Source organism: Dendrobates tinctorius, unplaced genomic scaffold (assembly GCF_039654945.1).
Source record: "Dendrobates tinctorius isolate UK_male_01 unplaced genomic scaffold, ASM3965494v1 ptg000040l, whole genome shotgun sequence".
Classification (NCBI taxonomy): domain Eukaryota; kingdom Metazoa; phylum Chordata; class Amphibia; order Anura; family Dendrobatidae; genus Dendrobates; species Dendrobates tinctorius.
In genome coordinates, this window is record NW_027361708.1 from 2,865,115 (window position 1) to 2,884,175 (window position 19,061).

Sequence of the window (19,061 nt, forward strand, 5' to 3'; positions counted from 1 at the left end):
ATTTTAAATACGCAGTCGAGACGTCAATTGGATAATAGCTATGGACTTATCAACAATGAAGAGACTGGACAAAGTCTTCTAAAGGAACATTTCATTAGCTGTGAAGAGACGGCTTGTACATATTTTGGTCTTTTTGTTGTTAACATATGGATGTGAAGCCTGGACAATAAAGAAACAAGACAGAAAAAGAATTTACGCCTTCCAAATGTGGTGCTGGATAAGGATGCTATCAATACCACCATGGATAGCCAGAAGAATAAACAAATCAATTTTGGAATAAATCAAGCCAGACATGTCAATCAAAACAAGGATCACCAAGCTATGATTTGCCTACTTTGGACACATTATACAAAGAGAGCAATCACTGGAGAAGGACATCATGGTCAGAAGAATAAAAGGAAGAAGGCAAAGAGGAAGACCACCAACTTTTTGGCTTCATACAATCAAAATAACAGCTGAGAAGACCCTGGTGGATCTATCTAGACTTACACAAGATCAATCTTCCTACAGATCTTTAGTCCATCAAGTTACCAATGTATCTATCTACCTAGCATGTATTTCTGTGACATTTTTAAAAGGGGGTATGTTGAATTTTGTTAAAAAAAATAGTTTAAAAAAGTTGATATTTACTGTAACTGTGCATGTCAGATTTTTCAATGGCAATGGACAAGGTAGAACAAAAGACAAAAAACATATCACGGCTAAGAATGTTGGAGATGCTAGCTGCAGAAGCAACACCACTACCACTGGCACCAGCCGTCTGGTCAGTAGTACTACCAAACGGAGGTCACAATTTTCTTTCAGTGTAAACGCTGCTTAAGGGGGCGGTCTGCTGACAGTGTTTATGGGGGCATTGCTCTGCTGCCATGAGAGTGATTACACTACACTCATAACACTGTCATTATGGGTACTTAGATTGCTTGTGAGAGGGGTTTGCATAAATCAATCTAAAATATCCCAGAAAATCATTTATAAAAGTATGCTAAGAATGTGTTTTTCTGTATGGGAGTCTTTGAAAAGTTTTGCTTTCATTCGTGATGTGTCCGTGGTGGTGACATCCTGTAATTGTACAGCTCTGTCCTAAACAATAAAGTACACATCTGAGGTTTATTCAAAGAAAACTCAGTCCTGTCCTTTATGTATATATAAGGTATTGTAGAGAAATCACTACTGACATTACACTCAACCCATTCTCCTGAAAAGAAAGGTAAAAATTGCCACCTTATGAGAAATATTTTCTTAGGGACAGCACTGATAATAAGCAATACCATCACCAATAAAAATGTATTATCATTCATGACATATATGGAATGGATTACATGTGGTTTTGCTATCTAATCTATGAGCAACATAATGTATGGGTAGAGACCCCAATTCTGGGGATGTGTCATTTACTGGGCTGCTTTTTGTAGTTTTGATAAAACCATGTTTTTTTCAGCCGGAGATTATCTCTAAAAGACTAGTAAACCTGCTGCCAGGTCTTTGTCATGCTTCAGTTTTGGGACTCGATCCAGTGACCTCTTGCAGGGTGGTCGGTTTCTCTTTCTGCTGAGCCACAGCTGTTTAGGCACTGTCCAACTGTTGATAGTTCTTTTGTCTTTTCTTTCTGTCTGTGCGTTTCTTCAATTCATTTGTCTCTCACTTCCCCTAGTTGGTTCTATCCTATCACCTTTAGAGATGTTCTTTAGGTGTAAGTGACAAGAGTGGGCAAGAGATTGTATATAGGATGTGAAGGAGAGATTGGTGTCAAACATAACACCCAGACAGCGCGCCTGCTGCCGGGGTATTATTGTGGTGCCACCCAGAGAGAGGGAAATGTCAGATTTAGGGAGGCAGGAGCAGAAGAAGTTCAGTTTTGGAGAAGTTGAGTTTCAGATAGAGAGCGGACATGATGTTGGAGACTGTGGACAGACAGTGACTGGCGTTCTGTAGTACAGCGGGGGTAAGGTAGGGGAATGACGTATATAGTTGTGTGTCATCAGCATAAAGATGATACTGAGAGCCAAATCTGCCGATGGTCTGTCCAATTGGGGCTGTGTAGAGAGAGAAGAGAAGGGGGCCAAGGACTGAGCCCTGAGGTACCCCGACAGCGAGAGGAAGAGGAGATGACGTGGAGCCAGAGAACAAAACAATGAAGGAGCAGTCAGAAAGATTGGAAGGAAACCAGGAGAGAGCAGTGTCCTTAATGCCTAGTGACTGGAGCCTAGAGAGGAGGAGATGGTGGTCAACAGTGTCAAAAGCTGCAGATAGGTCAAGAAGAATGAGCAGAGAGTGGCCACTGTTACGTTTTGCTGTCAGAAGGTTATTGGTCACTTTGATGAGTGCACTTTCAGTTAAATGTAGGGGGTGGAAGCCGGACTGTGAAGGGTCTAGAAGGGAGTGAGTGAAGAGGTAACGGGTAAGGCGGGAGTAAACTAGGCGCTCCAAAAGTTTAAAGATGAAGGGGAGATTGGAGACTGGTCTGTAGTATTTTGTGCAGGATGGGTCGAGAGCGGGTTTCTTTAGTAATGGAGTAATGATAGAGTGTTTGAAGGAGGATGGGAAAATGCATGAGGAGAGGGAGAGATTAAAGATTGCAGTTAGGTGAGTTGTGATGCCTGGAGAGACTGGAGGAGATGAGAGGGAATGGGGTCGGTAGTGCATGTGGTCAGACAAGAGGAAGAGAGGAGTCTGGAGACTTCTTCTGTGATGGGATCAAATGTGGAAAGTGAGCCAGGGGAGATGCAGGAAGGGATGGGAGTCACAGCACTTGGTGGTTGGGAGCAGATTTCCTGATGGATATTATCTATTTTTCCTATAAAGTGGGAGGCCAGATCATCAGCACAAATGTCTGTGATAGGGGCTTGTGGTTTTGGCCTGAGGAGGGAGTGAAAGGTGTCAAAAAGTTTCTTGGGGTTGTTGGCTAGTGAGTAGATCAGGGTAATGAAGTAGGTCTGTTTGGCGAGGTGAAGGACAGCGTTATAGGTTCTTAACATAAATTTGAAGTGGATGAAGTCTTCAGGTGTGCTGGTTTTTCTCCATAGGCGTTCAGCACTCCTAGAGCATTGCTGGAGAAGTTGAGTTTGCGATGTGAGCCAGGGCTATTTTACTCTGTGTTTGGAGGTTCTGAGGGTGAGGGGAGCTACTTGGTCAAGAGTGCTTTTAAGGGTGTCGTTGTAGTGACGAACAGCCAGATCAGGACAGGAAAAAGAGGAGATTGGGGTCAGTGATGAGTATAGGGAGTCTGAAAGTGTCTGAGGGTTAATGGCAGTAGATTTCTGACTGTGTGGTAGGTAAGAGTCATCTGGGGTGGGTGAGGATTTGTGAGTGTGAACGAGAGATTGTTGTGGTCAGAGAGTGGAAGCGGTGAGTTACTTAGGTGGGAGATTGAACAGAGCCGGACAAAGACCAGATCAAGGGTGTTACCATCCTTGTGTGTCTCAGAGGTTGAAAGCTGCGAGAGGCCTAGAGAGATGGCTAGTGTTAGAAGCTGGGATGCAGATGTGGAAGTGGGGCTGTTAATGGAGATGTTGAAGTCTCCCAGGATAAGGGTTGGGAGTTCTGAGAACATGAAGTGTGGCAGCCAAGCTGAGAAATGGTCAAGGAAGTGGGTGGGTGAGCCTGGGGGCCGGTATATGACTGCTACTCTGAGGGAGAGGGGACGGAAGGGCCTGATGGTGTGGACCTCAAAAGAATGGAATATGAGTGATGGAACTGGTGGAATGACCTGGAAAGTGCATTGTGGGGACAGGAGTATGCCGACTCCATCACAAGTCTGTTTGTGGGTCTCGGGGAATGAGAGAATTGTAAGCCACCATAGGAAATGTCAGCAGGAGAGACAGTGTCAGAATCCTGAATCCAGGTTTCAGTGAGGGCCAACAGATTAATAGAGTTCAGAAAGTAGATGTGCAGGATAGGAAGCTTGCTACAAACAGACCGTGGATTCCAGACGGCACAATTAAAATATTGAGATGAGGGAGTGCAAGTAATATTAATAAGATTATTATGGCTTCGATATGAGGTAGGGTAGGGGTTGAGGTTGGGGGATGGTGGACCAGGGTTGGGGGAGGTGTCACCTGATGGTGCGGACCTCTTTTAATGTGCCAATACTGAAGATATGACACTTTGATACAATATAAAGTATTCAGTGTTAACTCTGGATGACCGTGTAAATTTGGTGTGCCCTCTAAACAACTCAACACACAGCCATTAATGTCTAAACCACTGGCACCAATAGCGAGTATACCCCTGGTGAAAATGTCCTCATTGTGCCAAACTAGCGATTGTCTAAACCGCTGGCACCAAAAGTGAGTACACCCCAAGGTGAAAATGTCCCCATTGTGCCAAACTAGCCATTTTCCCTCCCTGAGGTCATGTGAATCATTAGTGTTACAAGGTCTCAGATGTGAATGGGGAGCAAGTGTGCAAAAAAATGTGGAGTTTATCACTTTCACATACTGATCACTGGAAGAATATGGCATCTCATGATGTATGTCCTGTGCAGGACAGGTAAGGGTTAAGTCCCCCATAGAGCTCTCCCTGTGATCTGTGGCTTAGCACATCCACTCCATAGACTGCAATAAGGATTCCCACCCCCTGCCTGTCAGCTCCTGCCCATATGTGATGTGGATCTATGCATGAGGAATAGAGGTGGGAGAAAAACTTTTCCAATGTTCCCAATTTCTTGCTTGATCAACTTCTATTACCTGTTACGATAAGCTTCATTGCAACAAGTATTGTCAGGCTATGTTCACACAACTGTAATATTTGTCCAAGTGCTGTCTATGAAAAAAAATAAACCTGACCTCAGACAGAGCCATAGGAGCAATGTTACGGAATTCAGCTATTTAGATTACAGCTTGAAAATGTCTGTGTGAGAAATGTCACAGCACCCATCAGTCTCTTCTGTTTTTCAGATCAGACTCGCCTGTTGAAGTCTGTGGGTGTGCAAAAACGAAAAAACTGGATCCCATATGAATTATCCATATAGCATCCAATTTTTATGAATACATTTCCATTACTAACACAGGACACTGTATTTCTTCTTTAAAATTTTATTAACTTCTGATGGATAAAAATGGATGCCATACGAATGACAATACAGATGGAAAATCGTCTTTTTCTGGATGAAAATAACCATTTTTTTTATACACTCATATAAACTTCATCACATAAGCAACTGCTTTTTATAAAGTGACAAAATTAATATTATGCAGAACTAAAGGGTGATCCAAAACCAAAGGTGACATTCATACTAAATTTAATTCAATAATTTAATCACTTTTCTAATATATTTCAGTTAAAACATTTCTACCATTCCCTCTCTACTCTAACTTCATGTCTGCGTGTTTTTTTTTTTAAACTTCCAATGACATTTGTTTGAGAATCCCAGTGCATTTTGGGGTACTCACACGGGACGTCATCAGGGGGCAGAGGATGAGGTCACTGCCACAGCTGCTTTCCCCACCATGAAATAAAGCGTCATCTGTTTCAGAGACTGGATTGGTCCCTGCCGGGTCATCTCATCTCTTTAGAGCCAGCAAGGGAGCGCACTGTGCATTCAAAGGAATATAACATAATCAGATGCGCAGGACTAGCTGAGCCTCCAGAACAGACATAACTTATGGCGCCTAATTTCAGAGAGGGCACAAAGGCTGTGGTAATATCCACAGCGTCATCTGTCCCCTGATGACAGCTCATTCGAGTATACCAGCATGCACTGGTGAATCTCAAACAAAATGTCATGGGATGTTAAAAAAAAAAAAATAAGAAGTCAAAATGTAGAGGGTACGTAAAGGAATTTTTCATTGAAGTATATTAGAAAACAAGATTAGATTATTACACTGAATAGATATACATTTAATATGATATTCACCTTTTGGTTTCGGACTGCCCCTTTAAGTTCAGCCGATTGGTTCGGCCTGCCACAGCAGTGCCAGTTTCTCATGTGACCCCTTGGGAAAATTAATTTCCCACCCCTGGCGTAGGGTATAAGAAGATTGCCAACACCCTGAAACTGAGCTGCAGCAGGGTGGCCAAGATCATGCAGTGGTTTAACAAGACAAGTTCCATTCAGAATTGGGGGTGTACTTACTTTTGTTGCTAATGGTTTAGACATTAATGGCGGTGTGAATTATTTAGAAGGCACACCAACTTTACACTGTTATTCAAGTTGAACCCTGACTACTTTATACTGCAGCAAAGAGTCATATCTTCAGTGTTGTCCCATGAAAAGATATTATAAAATATTTACAAAAATATCAGGGGTGTACTCACTTTTGTGATATACTGTATTTTTGCAGTAGTACAATGCAGCACAACTCCAGAGTCTGCTAAATATTTCTGAAGGTCTTTTGCATTCAATCTGCAGTTCTGATTTGCCTCTCTAGCAGTTGTACGAGCAGCTCTCACTGAAATTTTGCTTGGTCTTTCAGACCTTATCTTGACTTCCATTGTTCCTCTTAACTACCATTTTTAACTAGATTTTGAACTGAGGAAAGAACAACTTGAAAATGCTTTGCTATCTTTTTTATAGCTTTCTCCTGCTTAGTGGGTCTCCATCATTTTTATTTTCAGAGTGCTCGGCAGCTGCTTAGAAGAACCCATGGCTGCTGTTAATTGGTACAAAGTATGAGAAGGCTAGGTTTTTATGAAGATGGGAAATTTGCATCACTTGGCCTTTCCTAACCATGATAGTAGACAAGCAATAACCCCAAAAGGCTAATTAAGGTGTGAAACTTTGGTCAAAGTTATCTTAGCACACACATCTCCAAGGGTGCCCAATCTTTTGCATAGGACCATTTCTCTTTTTGAAATTTTTAAAATGCAAAAAATGACAATTTTTTGTTTTTTTTGCCTAAAATATAAAGGAAATGTGTCATCTTTAACGCTAGGCCTTTAAGAGATAATTTAATCTTCAACTTGCTTACCTGTTCACACTAGCAGTAATTTTGACCAGGGGTCAAAACTACAGTATATATTTAACTGTATAATAAAGTGAATCAGACTGAGCTTTCTAAGGGCTTGTGCGCAGAGCAGTTTTCCTCATACGAGTGCTATCTATGGCTTGCACAGATAACTTTTACCCATGTTATTCTATAGGACTGGGCACATGTCCAACTTTTTCCTCAGATTGAATGGTCCGCGGAAAAAATCACAGCATGTCCAAATTTGATCTGAGAGGTCAGATCAAAATTAATAATACAAGTATATGGGTCTGGGAAAAAAAAAATCAAACCACATGCAAATGACATCTCAGTGCAAAATGATTTTCATGAAATGAAAGACAGGACAAGATGGAAAAACTTCTGTTTTCTTCTCTTCATGCACAAGAAAAATCAATGCCACTCTGACTAATGTCTGATCAGAACAATCAGTCTACTTTTCATGTATGTAGAGAAATCAGTTGTGATAACCTAGGCTATGGTCACATTATCAGTATTTGGTCAGTATTTCAGATCAGTATTTGTAAGGCTGTATTCACATGTAGCGCTTTTTTTGTGTTTTCGTGGCGATTTTAAACGCGCGATTTTGCTGCGAAAATGCAAAAAAAAGCTTCCCATGCAATCCTATGTGATTCCACACATGCTGTGCTAATGCTGTGGATTTGCATTGCGGAAAAATACGCAGCATGTTCATTCTTTGTGCGGAATCGCGGGAAAATCCGCACACATAGGAATGCATTGTTCTGCTTACTTTCCACATGAGGCTGTGCCCACCATGCAAAAAGTAAGCAGAACATTTGCGGATCGTACCCATGGTCTGGAGGAGAGGAGATTCTCCTCCAGACCCTGGGTACCATATCCCTGTAAAAAATAGAATTAAAATAAAAAAATCGTCATATTCTCACCTTCCGGCGTCCCTCGCAGTGTCACCAGGCATCAGCGATGCTCCTGCCAAGTCCCATTCCCAGCGATGTCCTTGTCCAAGGCATCGCTGGGAACGGGACTTGCCGGGAGCATCGCAATGATCAGGAACGCTGCGTGGGACGTCAGAAGGTGAGAAAAACACGATTTTTTAATTTAATTAAAATTAGATCTTTTTATTACTGATGCTGCATAGGCAGCCTCAATAGTAAAAAAAACCACTATGCTTGACAAGTGTGACCAACCTGTCAATCAGTTTTCCAAGCGATGCTACAGATCGCTTGGAAAGCGCTAGCATTCTGCAAGCTAATTACGCTTTCAAATCACTATTTTTTCGGCGGGAAATAGGTGGGAATTTAAAATGCGGTTTTCTCGCATATTTCCTGTGGAATGGAATTCCGGAATTCCTGCGGCAATTTCAGCGGGAATTCCACATGTGTGCATATAGCCTAAGTTAAAGCCGGGTGAGGACCAATCAGAGGAAAAGTATAATAGAAACACACCACCAATTCTGGATTTTTCTCCCACTCCTGGTTTTGGCTTACACATACTGATATAAAAAACTGACTAAATACTGATAGTGTGACTGTTGTGTACTTTCTTTAGCACTCTATCACTATAGTGGTTGGATGCTTACATCCATGTGGCCACTCTTGGGTGTACAGCTCCTGAACATGTACATCCGGTGATGAGCACAAATACTGTATTCACTGCTGTATACCTGTGGAGGTGGCAGGTCCTGTGCTGCGTCCAAAGCGCTGCGTTCTACGATACAAGTGGATGGGGTTTATAGAAATCCCACACCCACTGTGCTTCTATTTGACGCTGTGTAAACTCACCCATGGTGTGGGTCTAGGGGCCGCAGTGTGAGAATTATCTGCAGCGGAGACCCTAGTCTCCACAATAATAATTTCCACAATAGAATGTATTGGATGAAGTACTGTAAATTCGCATTGTTCAGTGAATCCATGCAGGTTTACCTGCGTGATTGAATGCAGCATTTTGGACGCAGCGAAAATACGCTTCGTCCAAAGCACTGCTATTTCCTGATCGTGGGCACGTACCCTTATAGTTTTCCTTTGATTGTTCCACTCCTGATTTTGGCTTACAAATACTGAGTTAAAATACCGACCAAATACTGATCATGTGAATGTGGTCTTATAGTGTGGTTTTTGAAAAATCGAATTTTATGTTGCTGCACCCCTTGGGAAAACCAGGTGCCAGTAACATGCTGATGGACTGCATGATACCTGTCAGTAGGTTGCCTTGTAAACTGTGCTTGCATACTGCAGAAGACACCAAGTGCACAAGCTGTGGAATTTTTTTTGCTTATCTCTATGGGTGTATTTACGTGCCAGCAAAACATCCAAAAAACAGAGACCTCAAGGACAGACTTGCAGGTGATATTTTGATTCCAGGGAAATGCTCCTCAGGGAGCTGCATCCAAAGATGTTATCTTTGACCAATTTTGAAGTATTATCCATTGTTATACACTTTGTTGATCTCTCATACTATAGACATGCAGATTCGTGACCTCCTACTGGGGTTGCGTATTCACCAAAAAACACAATTGTTGCAAAATATAACTTCCTCAAGAAATATTCTAAGAATGCATTTATGAAAATGCAGGATATTCATCAACGAGCAAGGATTTCCCATAGCAAACGTTAGCTGTGCATAACAGAATAATAGAAAAAAAGCCTCGCTGTCACGTCATCTTATATTATTAGCATATGTCTGGATGTCTGGCAGGAAATGTAGTAGGGCTCATTCAGATGACAGTTTTTCCTGTAGGAGCAGTGTCCATGTTTTTCACAGCTAGAACTCTTACCCAGTACAGTATCGTTCACATATCTGATTTCTTTTTTCTGTGGACTGAGTGGTCCAAGCAAAATCACAGAGTATCAGAACAAAATCGCCGTTGCAAGCCTATGGGTGAGTAAAAACATCAGACAGAATTCAGAGGCCATCTGTGTGCTGTCCTTGTTACCCAGAATGGTTGAAAGGAGAAGTAGGCTTTTTTTTCACCCAAGTAAAACTGATGAAACTCGGACTAAACTCTGACAATAATGAAAATCTGATTGAACTCTGATCAAAAACACTGATGAAACTTATTCAGTTTTTCTCATACGTGAAAAAAACGGGTGTTTGAATGAGCCGTAAATTTGTCAAACATTTGCTACAAGACTGGCGAACAGTTGCACAAAATATAGCTCATAAGTAATGGCAAGTGGAGGACGCCAAAGTATTGTAAATTCACACCCATCCAAATACCTACTCAGCAATGCACCACCTGGCAAGCATTGGCATTCATTATTAATAGCTCTGGTTTTCAATAATGGTTTTTCTTGAAGGAAACCTCATTTGTCTAGCGCTAAGCTGACCATAGTCAAAGAGTAATTAACACCCTTGATCCTCATAATTAACACTAACAATACCCTACTCTCTTCCCCTTATTTCATTAACATGCATATTTGGATTGGCAGAATATTCATGGCAATTCATATGTGACAAGAGGAAAAAATACAAAAAATAAATGTGGGTCTTCTACATCTGCATATCTCATTCAAAGCTAGCGCTTTCATAAATGGAAAGTCAACACTCTTGTGTGAGAGTAGGATAAGGAGCAAAGTTACTGAAAGGGGTTTTCTCGCAAAAGACATTTAAGGCCGGAGTCACACTGGCGAGGAATATGGGAGAGTGAGAGGCGCAAAAAGCACGCATTAGACACGGACAAATGATTTTCTATGGGGTCACTCGCACCAGGCGTATATTTCTCCTCAGTATCCTATGCTCCGTGCCACTCGCAGCATGCTGCGATTGTCAGCGTACTACGCCCGTAGTACGCCAATGCAAGTCTATGGGTGCACAAAAAATACGGATTACACACGGAATAAACGTGTGACCTGCGAGCAATACGCATGTCTTTTGGCTGGTGAACAGGAAATGGGCCAATCCATCATCAGGAAGCGTAGACATGCAAATGAGCACAAAAACCGCTCCAGACATCCAGGAAGTCAGCCTCCACGGAGTACAGCAGCAGCATGGCGTCCACATACATTAATGTAGGGCTCCTCATTGTGCTGGGGTGCAGGAGCGTCTAGAAATATGGGACCCACGCGACGCAAACTATGCGAACCGCACACGAAAGGAGGCGTCATGGAGGCGCATCTGTCGCCAGATGTACCATGACTTTGGTGACAGACCACGTGATGAGCAGCATAAAATTCGTAAGGGCAACCATAAAAATATCATTAACCTTAGCGCGCGCTATAAAATGAATCTACAATCAGCACCCCCCCTTCCTGTGCATGTACTTTTATTAGCCTCATGAGGCCGTTACATTAGGATGTGACACGTGGCTTCACACAGCCATAATTAGGGGTTAGGCCACAAGCTACTCATCCTCCTAGCCACTAAAATTAGTTTCAGTGGAGCTAATGAGACCCTGTGTATCGGCCCAATTACATATGCCACCATGGGTAGAACGCACACCCCAGAAGGCCCCATGCCTAGACTACTGGTAGAAAAAGTGACCTCTCAAATATGTGATTTTGACAATCTTTCCTGTCACATTGCAGTGGAAGATGTGATGAAACGGTGGAGAAGCATCCGGGACCAGTACCGCCGGGGACGCCAGCAGCGGTCCAGGAGTGGGGATGCTGGACATGTCAAACGCAAATATATATACTTTGACCGGCTGAACTTCCTCGCCCCAATTCTGGCTCTGAGACCGTAAGTACATACCTCACACCACATGACACAAAAACATTACACAAATACTTTACAGGGACAAAAATATTGATGTATTTTTGCCTCTGTTCTATTTCATAACAGAACTCAATCCAACCTTACTGATCGAGGAACGGCCTCAGAGGCAGAGCCCATTATAGATCCTGTAGGGGATGAGGTGGCTGGCCCATCTTCTCCCCCTACAAGAAGTATGGCTGAAGAAGAGGCATCACAAGAACACACAATGGCTGCCCTACACACCACACCACTAGGACGGTCTGCTGCTGCCACCTCACCCATCCTGGAAGAGCCGGACAACTTGAGCAGCAGCCCAACTGCCCAGATCAGGTCCTCCCCACAGGCAGCTCTAGCATCACGGCGAATAAGAAGAAGGCGCCAGGTCACCATTCAAGAGAGCAGGCCCAATGTGGACACAGGGGTGCTGAATTATTTGTCCAGAGTCACGACAGATGATGGTGAGGAGGCCTATGCACGTAGCCTCACCCTTTATCTCCGTGCCCTTACCCGTGAGGTCAGGCTCCGTATTAGGGGATGTATTCAGATCCTGCTTGATGCAAGCACCCCCCCCAATACCCCATATGAGGTGTTTGAATTTCTGGAGAGGTGGCAGCTCTCACCACGAAATTTAATGCGCATGAGACCATCCACACAGATGCTAGCTCAAGCAGGGTCTGAACAGCCCTTAATACGTGGGCCAACACCTCAAGCCCTTCCTCCCCCTACCCATCCTTCTATTCCACAGCCCCAAATGTCTTCCTCAAGCCAACCCCACCAATATGGCCACTTGTACCCACCCAGTGTTGGAGGCTGGTCCCAACCTGGTTGGGGACGATCTGGCTATCTTGGTGGATATGAGCCACGGGCCTACCAGAGCCAACAAGAAGCCCCTCACCATCATCATTACTCTGGCCAGTATCCCCAACAGGCCCAGGAGGCTGGACAACTACAGCATCATGGGCAACAGTATGGCCCCACACAGGGCGATGTTGGCCACAATGTCCAGCAGCAACCACAGGCTGCTCATCCACGTTCCCCTTCCCCTACATATTAGGATTTATGATTCTAATCTTTGGAGATGTCCAGTGACATGGTGCTCCTAATCTAGACCAAAAAACAGGTGTTCTCCTTCACCAACATTTAGAACATAATTTAACACTCACATTTTTAAACAATGTTTTCCAAACATATGAAACAATCCATCATGACAGGCAACGCTACCTCACGCCTTTCACACAGATATTACATGTGTGTATAAAAGAGAATATTTAAATGCGCTATACTGTTAAAAGAAAGGATGAAAATACACTACTCACTTGCTAACGCATAGGAAAGGCGTGCTTGCCTTAGTTAAGTAGTCACCTTTTTTGTTAGCAATCTCTAGTCAAAAATTTTGAGGCGACCACCATTCAGAATATCACGCTCTCTCTATGTCTTAACAAGTGAGTTTTGTATTTTCATCCTTTCCAGTATAGCATGCTTAAATATTGTCTGTTCTACAGACAGGTAATATCTGTGTGAAAGATGTGAGGTAGCCTTGCCTGTCATGGTGGGATCTTTCTATGATTGGATAACATTATGAGGAAATGTGAGTGTTATCTTGTTGACTTTATTTAGGTGATGGAGCTCACCTTTTGTTGCCTAATCAAGGTTAATCTAGGCATGCAGCAATGTTGTTATTGCATAATGTTTGTTGCAGTTATTTTCTGTAATGTTAATGTTACACCAAGTTTAAGAAGGCACAAAGGGTCATTTTGGCCATTGCCAAATTTGTGTTATGGCAATATTATGTTTGCCTTTAAGCAAAACAAAAAAAAAAAAGGCAAAACTAAAAAATTGTCTACTCTAGTTAACGTCTCTGTGTGATTTTTCACAATCCCTCACAACATACTAACAGACACCAACCAATGCAATGAAACACTCATAGAATCATTAAGGCTTGAGTAATATATATTTAGACACACTTAAAGAAACAAATTATAACATAGACACAGCATTCTCTTGCCAAGAAGTTGCCCCCTCAGGTGAGATAAAGTAATTCGTGAAAATATCACGCACTTTGAGGCCAGAGAGCGGTCTACGTTGAGGGTTGATAGGTGGTCTCACCCTGCGCACATTGTCCGGCCTACGCACAACACCATCAGAGGAGGAACAATCATGTATCCTGGTGAAGTTATGCAGAACAACACAGGCTTTCACAACTTCATTCACATTTTGCTCACTCAACTGAATGGCAGACTGGAGTACCCGCCATTTGGCACAAAGAATCCCAAAGGAACACTCCACCAGTTGCCTAGCACGTGATAGGCGCAAGTTAAAAATTCTGCGCCTGTGGTCAAGGTTGCGCCGGGGATATGGCCTCATAACATTGCGTGATAACTGAAAGGCCTCATCTGCCACAAGGACATAAGGGACTGATTGTTCGGGGGAGCCTGGTAGCTGACGTGGTGGTGGTAGATCCAACTGGTTGGTGCGTAGCCGCCAACCCATTATGGAAGTATTGAAGACTCTAGAGTCTCCCGTCCTTCCATAGGCCCCAATGTCAACAATTATAAACTTGTATTGAGGGTCTACCAGAGCCAACAATACAACAGAAAAGTATTGTTTATAATTGAAGAATTGGGAGCCTGAGTTCGGCAGCTTGCGCACCCTGATATGTTTGCCATCCAGGGCCCCAATACAATTTGGAAACTGGCAGTCCTCCTCAAAGTCCCTTGAAATCCTTAACCAGTCTTCCATCCTGGTAGGACCACTTGATGGAGTCTTGTCCAGATTTGTGCACATGTAGACCTCACTATGCCTGAAATGGTGGACTTTCCAATGAGAAACTCACGGTGGAGGGCGGCATAAGACAGGCCAGTGGACAGGAAGCTGTAGAACAACAGAAATAGGACAGTTTAGAATGGCTTAAGTAAAAAAAAAACAGTTACATGCCGACCAAACTTGGTAGGAAATGAGAGAGAACAACACACACATATTTGGTGGCACAATGACTAAGTGATATGCAGGACATATTAGATGTAACATTCTGGTGTGTCAGGTGAAACATATTTTGAGTAAGATGAGGGTATTATTAAACTTTGTCCAAGAAGGCCAAAAAACATAAATTATCACACACATTATGAACATAGAGAATGTGGTTGTGTAGTACATACCGTATTGTGAGTAGAAGTCGCTCCTCTGCAGATACGGCTTTGCGCATCCTTGTGTCCTGGTAGGTGATCCCAGGGCGCACTGTCTCCAAGAGGCGATCAAATGTGGAAATGCTCATACGACAGTACTGGTAAAATTTATCCGGATGCTCCCGCAGAGAAGAATAGAGGCGGTGAAAATGACCTCTTGTGAGTCGTTGCCTCAAAAGTGGATGTACCCACATGCGTCTCCTCCTCCGCGGATCCACTATCACAGGATATGGTTGGCCAAAGCACCGTGACGAAAGCCAGGTAAAGAGAACCTGCTCAGTTGTATTGAATCGCAGACCCTCTGCCATGCTGCACAAAGAACACCAACACACCTCGTGAAAGCAAGGTGACAAATGTACAGAATGTAGGCAGCCACCTGTTTCTGAGTGTCTAAATAGGGTGCAGGCTAATGATTTAAATTGTTTGCAGGCCTCAAAACCGTTAAATGTTCATTTTGCAAGGCTGCGAGAAAATCTCACAATACGGATTGCATACGGATGACACACGGATTACATACGGATACACACATGCGCAAAATACGCGACCTCACCTTGCTTACGGATGACCTACGGACCACTATTTAGTGGTCATTCATTCGTATTACGCATGTAAAATACGGAGCGTATTTTGCGCAGGTTAGTGTGACTCCAGCCTAACACTTTTATACAGAAGATGAAAGACCATTACATAGTTATATAGGTTGAAAACAGAGTCAGGTTCATCAAGTTCAACCTTCCTCCACAAGTTCCATTTTTCTATCTCTAGATTGTTTATAATCCACAATTCCATTTGTTGTGTGAAAAACATTGTGGCCTTTTATAAATGCAGTTATAGTATGCTCTAAGGGTCATTTTATAATGCGCTTTATCACTCGTTCGTCCCGTCGGACCTTACAAATGGCCCCCCCGCAAAGCGAGATTCGGGTGTATGTGCCAATGGGGCCATAGACTATAATAGTGCAAACAGAGTAAACGTGTGCTCTGTCATGCATCATTTTTCAGGCGTATACGCCTATTGGAAGTGGACACTCGGACAGAGTCTACTACACTGTGTGAAAAGAACCTAACTGTAAAGGATCATTTCTAATTTAGATGTCCCAGTTGCCTTTCCTCAACCCCTAATGAGAGCCCCCTGGTCCTTTGTAAGGTCTTTACAAAGGACTGATTTATTCCTTTCATTGAACACATGAATTTATACAGTCCTGCGCATCATTATTGGCACCCAAGATGTTTAAGTACATAATGTAGAATATCTCCTGAAAAAAAGAATCAAGTGAAACTGTTTTTTTGTAGAGAGCACTCGTGTTAAATATAAAAGCCTCTGACGAAGGACGTTGTCCAAAAACGCGCAATGGAGTACGTGCTGCTCCTACACAACTTACCAGGTAATATTGACCTTCCTCTCCATGATATACGTTCATTATTGCTGCTCTCCTGACTAGTTTAATGCCATGCATGCCTTGCTGCCATTCTAACATTTGTATCTACTTGTTTACATGTACACTTAATCCTTAGCGTGGCTTCCCACATATACTTACCTTTGTGCTATTATTATTTTCTATATACAGTACCTATATAACTCTCACGGTGTTAGCGGGGATCTCACCGAGGTCACGGCAGTTCAGTCTGTCAGGGAACGCAGCCTCAGTGACCAGCAGTAACCTCGATGATGTCAGCGCTGATCACTGAGGCTGCGCTCGCAGGAGTTCAGTCACCAGTGGTTCTCAGTCTGAAGGGTCGCATCTTGGCACCGTCCAGGTTCCAAACTGTTTTTCATTCAGACATGGATTACGTCATGGAACAGAATGACGGATAGGTGAGAAATATTGTTTTTGTCATGATCCAGGTTGGATATAGAATCATAGAACCATAGAATCGTAGAGTTGGAAGGGACCTCCTGGGCCATCTTGTCCAACCCCCTGCTCAAAGCAGGATTCGCTAAATCATCCCAGTCAGATGTCTGTCCAGCCTCTGTTTGAAGACTTCCATTGAAGGAGAACTCACCACTTCTCGTGGCAGCTTGTTCCACTCATTGATCACTCTAACTGTCAAAAAGTTTTTTCTAATATCTAATCTGTGTCTCCTCCCATTCAGTTTCATCCCATTGCTTCTAGTCTTTCCTTGTGCAAATGAGAATAAAGTTGATCCTTCTACAATGTGACAACCCTTTAGATATTTGTAGACAGCTATTAAGTCTCCTCTCAGTCTTCTCTTTTGCAAACTAAACAATCCCAAATCCTGCAACCTTTCCTCATAAGACAGGGTTTGCAGACCGGTCACCATTCTGGTTGCTCTTTTCTGAACTTGCTCCAGTTTGTTGATGTCTTTTTTAAAATGTGGTGCCCAAAACTGGACACAATATTCCAGATGAGGTCTGACCAAAGAGGAGTAGAGGGAAATAATGACTTCACGTGATCTAGACTGTATGCTTCTGTTAATACATCCTAGAATTGCATTTGCTGCATCACACTGTTGACTCATATTCAGTCTGTGATCTATTAGTATACCCAAGTCTTTTTCACATGTGCTGTCACTTAGCCCTATTCCTCCCATTCTGTATATGCTTTTTTCATTTTTATTGCCCAGATAAAGTACTTTGCATTTTTCCCTGTTAAAAACCATTCTGTTAGTTGCTGCCCACTTCTCCAGTCTATTTATATCTTTTTGAATCCTCTCTCTCTTCTCTAGTATTAGCTATCCCTCCTAGCTTTGTGTCATCAGCAAATTTAATCAGTTTACCCTCAATTCCTTCATCTAAATCGTTGATAAAGATGTTGAACAATACAGAGCCCAGGACAGAGCCCTGTGGTACCCCACTTGAGACATTCTTCCAACTGGATGTGCAGCCATTTAAGACCACTCTTTGGGTTCGATCACTAAGCCAGTTATGAATCCACCTAACAGTTGCCTTGTCCATTCCATACTTAGTCATTTTTTCAATAAGGATTGTATGAGAGACTTTGTCAAATGCTTTGCTGATGTCAAGATATACTATATCTACAGCATTTCCTTGATTCACCCAATCACTGATTCTGTCATAGAAGGAAATTAAGTAAGTCTGACATGACTTATTAGTTACAAACCCATGCTGACTCTGTTTAATCACTTCATTCTTATCCAGGTACTGACATACACGTTGTTTAATAATTTGTTCAAAGCTCTTTCCTGGTATAGAAGTCAGACTCACCGGCCTATAGTTGCCTGGGTCCACCTTCTTCCCCTTTTTGAAGATAGGAACAACATTTGCTCTTCTCCAGTCTTCTGGGACTTCTCCTGTTCTCCAAGAATTTTCAAAGATTATGGAGAGGGGGTCAAAAATTTCTTCTGCTATCTCCTTCAGTACTCTGGGGTGAAATTCATCTGGACCTGGAGACTTGAATTCATTTAGGTTAGCTAAGTGTTTCCTCACTATCTTTCTGTTTATAGATATCCTGGATTCTTCTATTCCTTTAATAGGACAGTGTAGAGCAGTTGATGTTACATTTCCTTTCTGAGAGAAAACAGATGCAAAATAGGAATTTAAAAGTTCAGCCTTCTCAACATCCTGTCTTACCATTTCATCATTTTCATCCTGTAAAAATCCTATAGCATCTTTGACTTTTCTTTTACTTTTGACATATCCCCAAAGTACTTTATTATTGCTTTTGACATCTCTTGCAAGCCTCAATTCATTGTCAGCTTTAGATGATCTGATTTGTGCCCTGCAGGTTATGCAGCCAGCATTATATTCTTCTTTAGATATGCCTCCCTCTTTCCATTTTATAAACATTTTTTTCTTCCTTTTTAGCATGTGCTTAAGTTCTGTGTTCATCCATCCTGGCTTCCTTAAATGTTTTCTATTCTTCCCTCTTTTTGGAATTGTTAACAATTGTGCTTTGAGAATTTCATTTTTCAAGATTTCCCATCCTTCCTGGACATTTTTGTCTTTAAGGATATCCAGCCATTGGATCCCTCCAATTCTCTTTCTGAATCCCTTAAAATCTGCCTTTCTGAAATCTAACCTTGACGTCTGAGTCTTCACAGGTCTTCCTCCTCTAGTTATCCAAAATTCTAAAATAGCATGGTCGCTACCTCCTAGAGTCCCAGCCACTTTTACCTCCTCAACCATTTCCTCCCTGTTTATAAGGATTAGATCCAAGGTAGCAGTTCCTTGTTTTCTCCCCTACCTTTTGGAAGATAAAGTTGTCAGCAAGAGAGGATAAGAATTTCCTTGACCTGTTAGTTTTGCCTGAGAGAGATTCCCAACAAATATCTGGATAGTTGAAATCTCCCATGACCACTATGTC

At 42.5% G+C, this 19,061-nt stretch overlaps 1 protein-coding gene across 2 annotated transcripts in view; it reads right to left on the reverse strand.

Annotated features, from left to right (window-relative positions):
- The window catches only part of RASGEF1A (RasGEF domain family member 1A), a 651,261-nt gene that overhangs the window by 308,428 nt on the left and 323,772 nt on the right, over window positions 1-19,061 (reverse strand). The gene's annotated exons all lie outside the window — the stretch shown is intronic.